Genomic DNA, 6,250 nt, shown 5'->3' on the forward strand with positions numbered 1-6,250 from the left:
ATGGGAGATGGTAAATGAAGTTCAAGTGTTCTCAGGGCCTAGCACTCTCTGGAAAGCAGCAGAGAGCGAGTGGGGCTTTACCAAAATGAGGATTAACACAAGCAAGAGAAAACGATGGGATGCAGGGAACAGGATTAAATAGAGAAGGAAACTGGAAGGACACAGGAAGATGCTGAAGGTTTACTGCCGGATGAGATCTATACATCTTCAATGGCAAACAACTAACCCCACACTGCTGAACAGCCAGGACAGTGTGGTGTGCGCACACAGTGCTCCATCTCAGATACCGGCCCTGAGAGGATCATAAGCATTTAGAGTTATGGAGGCAAATACCAAAAGGATTAGCTAAATGATTTGAAGGAGAAAAGAGTATAGCAGGACAAAGGACTATTATTTCAGTAACAAGCCATACATACATGTGATCACATATATACATCATGCATACCCAGTGAACGTGCGAGACTTCGGAAGACTAGGCATCACCACTGAGGGGTATAAAAGAAGACTTGATAAAATACAGAGCCTTATATTCTTGTTGAATGAGAAAAAGCAATAGGAAAAATTATTCATCCTTAAATTTTTTGCAATTTTAATCAAAACTCTTAGGTCATTTAAAAATTTTGAATAAATTATTTTCAATTGTATCCATAAGGATAATTATGAAATAACAGACACAAACAATTTGAAAACTAGGGGCAGTAAAGGATATTTTCCCAACAGATATGGAGATGGAAAAAAAAGTACTAGGAATTAAAACACTATTGTACTAGTGCATATAGATTAAAAAAGATAAAAAGATGCTAGGAAAACATACATGTAGTAAAATTCAGCGATGCTCAACTAGTGAAACAATAATAAGCAGTGCTGGGAGAACTAACTATCCATTAGGAGAAAAATTGGTTGGAAAACATTGTATCATCTGACATCAAATTGAATATCAAATGAATTAAATAATTATATGTGAAAAAAAAAAGCAATACTATAATATTATCTAGGTATGTAATTTTATAACCCTGAGGTAAGGAGGATTTGCTAAGAATGATCCTAAATTCAAATACTTTAAGTAAAAATGCTTACAGAGTTGGCTACTTTAGAATTTTAAGAAGCATGAACAAGATTAAAATCCAAACAAAATGATATTTATAAATTTTGTAACGAATACTTTAGATCAATGTCCAATATTTCTTATATTCAACATATAAATCAACAAACTAATAAAGGAAATATTCCCATGTGTGCAAAGAGTAAGAAAAGGCTGAAATAAAAATAGCAGTAAAAATAAAATTATATACAACTTTACTAGTAAGCAATGCTAATTTAAGTAATGGTGAAATCAGATGAAGAATATCAAAAAGTTTAATATTGGTGGATGTTGATAATGATGCATGGAAATAGGAAATATCATACATTATTGTTGAAAGTATAAATCAATAAACATTTCTGGAGAAAAATCTGTATATAATTCAAATTTTCACTTACAGATAACTTTAGGTGTAGAATTACATTTTTAGGAAATTGTTATAAGGAAGTAAAAGGTAAACTCCATAAATATATACAAACTAGGATATTTTGGTACCACTATTTACTATAGTGAAAAATTCGAAACTATCCAAAAATCTAGCAATAAATGTATAGTATGATAAATTTTATAACACAGAGCAGTTATAAATGATAATATAAATCTTTTATTTATTACCACAGAGAGATGTCCACAATATATTATTAAGGAAAAATTCAGGTTAAAATTTGTAAATCTATGCTGGTGTGTGAAGACATGTGAATGCCATTATTTCTCTCAGTAATAAAGTGACACATTTATTTCTTCTATCAACTATAGACAATAAGACAATACCTCTTGGCTGCCTATCTTATTATAAAGGTATATACTGCCTTTCCTTCACATTTCCCCATTTTCCAACTCCTCACCTCTGTTACCTGTATTTTACTTTTATTAACATTGACAGAATTTATGTTCTGTTTTGTAACTACAATCCATTATCCTACATTTTGTCTTCACTGAAAAACAATAATGCTTGTATTATTCTGTAGTTTGTAATTACAGGCTCTGCTGTGAACAATAATTCAAAATCAAAAACTGCAAACACTATAGTATTGTTTTTCCTGGAGTATCTAGTGTCTTCTTAAATTGCCTCTTTTTTTCCTTGGACCATTATTATATGCTTAGTCTCTTTGGAGACAGTCCCTTACATCAATGCTTGTAGAAACTCCTCTCTTCCCTCCCCACACAGAATTCTCTGCTGGCATCTTTGGCCCTTGTACCCCACCCTGGATAGCTGCCCTCCACACTTGCCAAAACGCGCTCTTCCTGGAACTTCAGTCCCCGCTCTTCTGGATTACATCACCTTTTTCTGGATGTCATTATCTTTTCTTTACTTGCTCTTTTTTTGGAATATGTCTTCTATTAACTTCCTAAGAAAAGGTGCTTAGCAAATAAAGTTTAAGGACCTTTGAATGTATGTTCTTATTCAGCTCTCAGATTTTATTTTTTCTTTGTGTATATTTTTTTCATTCCTTCATAATTTTGAAAGCATATTTATTGAGAAAATAAATATACAAATGGACAATGACCAGACCAAGACCAATATAAACACAGAACCCTGACCAACAACCTACAGCAACCAGCCTATTATCTATACTAGTTAGCCCAGGAAGTCAGCCTATCTACAATTCCTTCACTTGTAGGAAATCAAATCACCAGATCCAACAAACAATCCAGGAAGATCAGACAATAAACTCCGGCCCCAAATGGCCAGAACTTAATTAATAACTTAAAATTTCTCTAGTTTTTGTTCCCAATTTCAATTTGGTACCAACCAAGGAAAGCCAAATATGCACCCCTAACCAATCACAATGGATGCCTGGCTTCTAGTCAACCTATGTACAGCTTCCGCATGTTGACAGCCTCCAATCAAAGCACACACCTGAAGCCTTCCCTTTATTCTACTATAAAGCTTTCCCACTTCTCTGTCTGTCTTTGAGTTTCTGCCAAAATCAAGTGATAGTGGCTGACTTCCTTGCTACAGAAAGCTCTGAATAAACAGCCTTATCTTATTCTCCTCCAGGTCTTTATTTCTGCATTACATATAGGCTTCTAGAAAACAAGGCTGCTAAGAAGCCTGGTCGCTGTGACTTAAAATAAATAAATAATAGCTTCATTATAATATAATTCACAAATATTATACAATTCATCCACTTCAAGTATAGAATTCAGTGGCTTTTAGTACAGTCATAGGGTTGTGCAACCATCTTAGAATAGTAGAATATTTTCATCTCCCTAAAAGAAACCTATACCTTCTAAACAGTCACTCCCCTTTTTTCCCCAACCCTCACATCCCTAGGCAACCACTAACCTATTTTCTATCTCTATATAGATTTCCCTATTCTGTTATATCATCTACAGGGGAATCTTAAATATGTGTTCTTTTTGTGACTGACTTCCTTCATTTAGCATATTTCCAAGGTTCGTCCATGTTGTAACATCTATCAGCACTTTTGTTTTGCTATGGCCAGATAGTATTCCACTGTAAGGATACACTACATTCCATGGATTATACAAAGCTTCCACTTTGGGGCTATTATGAATAATACCATTATGAACATTTATGCACAATTTTTAGTGCAGATATTTCTTTTCATTTCTCTTGGCTATATACATAGGAATGTAATTACTTGGTCATATATATGGTAACTCCATGTTTAACCTTTTGAGAAACTATGAGACAGCTTTCTAGAGTGGTATACCATTCTACATTCCCGCCAGCAATAAATGAGTGTTTTAATTCATCCACATTCTCACCAACATTTGCTATTATGTCTTTCTGATCACAGACCTCCTAGTGGGTATTAAGGGGTAGCCCCATGTGGTTTGAATTTGGATTTCCCTGCTAGCTAATAACATTGAGCATCTTTTCAGGTGCTTATTGTCATTTGTTTATCTTTTGGGGAGAACTGTTTGTTTAAATCCTTTGTCCATTTTTTGATTGGGTTATTTGTCTTTTTATTGTTGAGCTGTAAGGTGCGCTGTTTTTAACTTTGTATTTTCCTTTCTGAAAACTTTAGCATTTTGTCTTTATCTCTGATATTCTGAATTTTCACAATAACACAAGTATCTTTTGCTCCACTCTGCCACACACATGGGAAGACTCCTACTTCAGCTCAGGTTGCCTCTTTTCATTATTCTTTGATGACTTATTGCCCTGTTTTCTCTTGCAGCAACTTCCATTATTTGGGTAGCAAACCTATGGTTAATCTCTCTTTAATTTTAATGATCATATTTTACTTATTATTTGTTTTTGTTCTATTTCTAGGAGATTTGCTTAATTTTTTTTCTCTACTCTTCTCCTGATTTTTTCATTGGTTACATTTTTATGCATTCCTTTGTTTTACAGCATATTGTTCTTGCTTAATAAATATATCTCTCAAAAGATACTAAGTATAGAGGGAATTGTAAAGTCATTTCCTGTTTCCTGGATTAACTCTTCCCTCTCTGGCCACTGTTGCTAATTATCAATCTTGCTCATTCTCTTTGTCATTCCTCAAATTGATAACTGGTTTGAATTTAAAATTAAGACAGTAGAAAATCTAGCTGAGGCCTTTGTATTGATGGACAAGATGTTACTAACCTGCAGGTTTCATCTTATGTTCAGCCAGTAACAAACCAGTCATTAAGAATGGCTGAAATGAAGTCTCCACTCTCGGACGCCAGTTCCCATATAAACCATCCTAGCTTTACCAAACAGTCCTTTTCATTCCTGTAGAGAACAAGTCTCCTCTTTTTTTTATTGTGGTAAATACATATAACATAAAATTTACCATTTTAGCAATTTTTAATTGTACAGATCAGTGGCATTAAGTACATTCATACTGTTGTGCAGCCATCACCACCACCCCTCTCTAGAACTTTTCATCATCCCACACGGAAACTCTGTACCCGTTAAACACGAACCTGCCACTCCCCATTTCCCTAGCCCCCGTTAACAGCTATTCTACTTTCTGTGTCCATTTTTATTTACTTTTTACTTTTTGTTCGGAGGCATTTTTTGGATTTGAGTTTTGTGTTTGAAAGAAAAAGATATGTGGGAAATGAACATTACCCACCTGCAGGCTTTCTATTACCCTATACCCCATAAAAACTTTGTTTTTAAGGTTGCACTCACTTCTGACTACTCTAATTTGGATATTCCAAGCTGCATATAACCCCCAGGGCTTGTAAGGGAAGGCTGCTCTGATTTGGTCCCCTCTTTGGGCATTTTCTAAGCTGTGGATTCCTCCATCATTCTGAACCAGTCTCTAACTCTTCACCCACTCTTATTATATTTAACCAGAATGGTAACAGATTTATAACTGAAACTGGTATCAAAATACAAAGAAGTATTTTTTAAAAATTTCAGAGAGGTATGAAAATTCAGCATGTGGAACATACTTTAATGCAATTTTTTATAAACAAGTTTAAGCCCAAACAACTGAACATAGGTCTTCATAGCACAGATACAGGTTGCTTTAAAATAAGCTCTCTTTGTGACTCGCATATTTAAATCCTTTAGTAATTCTTTACTATTGAAGTCTCAGCAAAGTAGCATCCTGTCATTAAGTGGGCATTTGCTATGGATTCAAGAACAGTAATGAAAAAACGGATTCCCCTTGTTCATGATGATTATTGTATGTAGCACAAGTGAGATCTTATAGACTAGTGATTGGAATATGGTCTATGAAGTACAGAAGACTTATTTTAAGTTTAGCTTTGGGCATTTATTGACTTGGGAATTTTCTCAACATCTCAAGTTTTCTTCATCTGTAAATGGGTTTAAAATAATAACTATTCGTAGGACATCTATGAAGAACAGACGAAGCAAGTAGGTGTTACCTATACAATAGGTGTTAAGTAAATATTCGCCATTGCTATTCAGAGTTGCAGTCCAGTATCATCACTCTATGTTAAGTTAGGACACTCGGTCTACCAGCAGCGACCTTGGACATGTCGCTCAAGATCTCTGTGCCTTGTTCCTTCATCTCTAAAATCAAGATGATGCTGAGCCTAGATTAAAGGGTAATTTCTGGATTGAATACAATAGAAACATAGGGTTTAAAACAATGCTTTTATTATCATCACCTGCATCATTATTACACACTTATTTGGTCTCTCTAAAGCAGACCACGTCATTGTACCTAATGCCTACAGAGTCACTGGGAAAAGCTGGATCCAAACATTATTTTGTCATTGTACCACCTC

This window comes from Manis javanica, chromosome 16 (assembly GCF_040802235.1).
Source record: "Manis javanica isolate MJ-LG chromosome 16, MJ_LKY, whole genome shotgun sequence".
In the NCBI taxonomy this organism is placed as follows: Eukaryota; Metazoa; Chordata; class Mammalia; order Pholidota; family Manidae; genus Manis; species Manis javanica.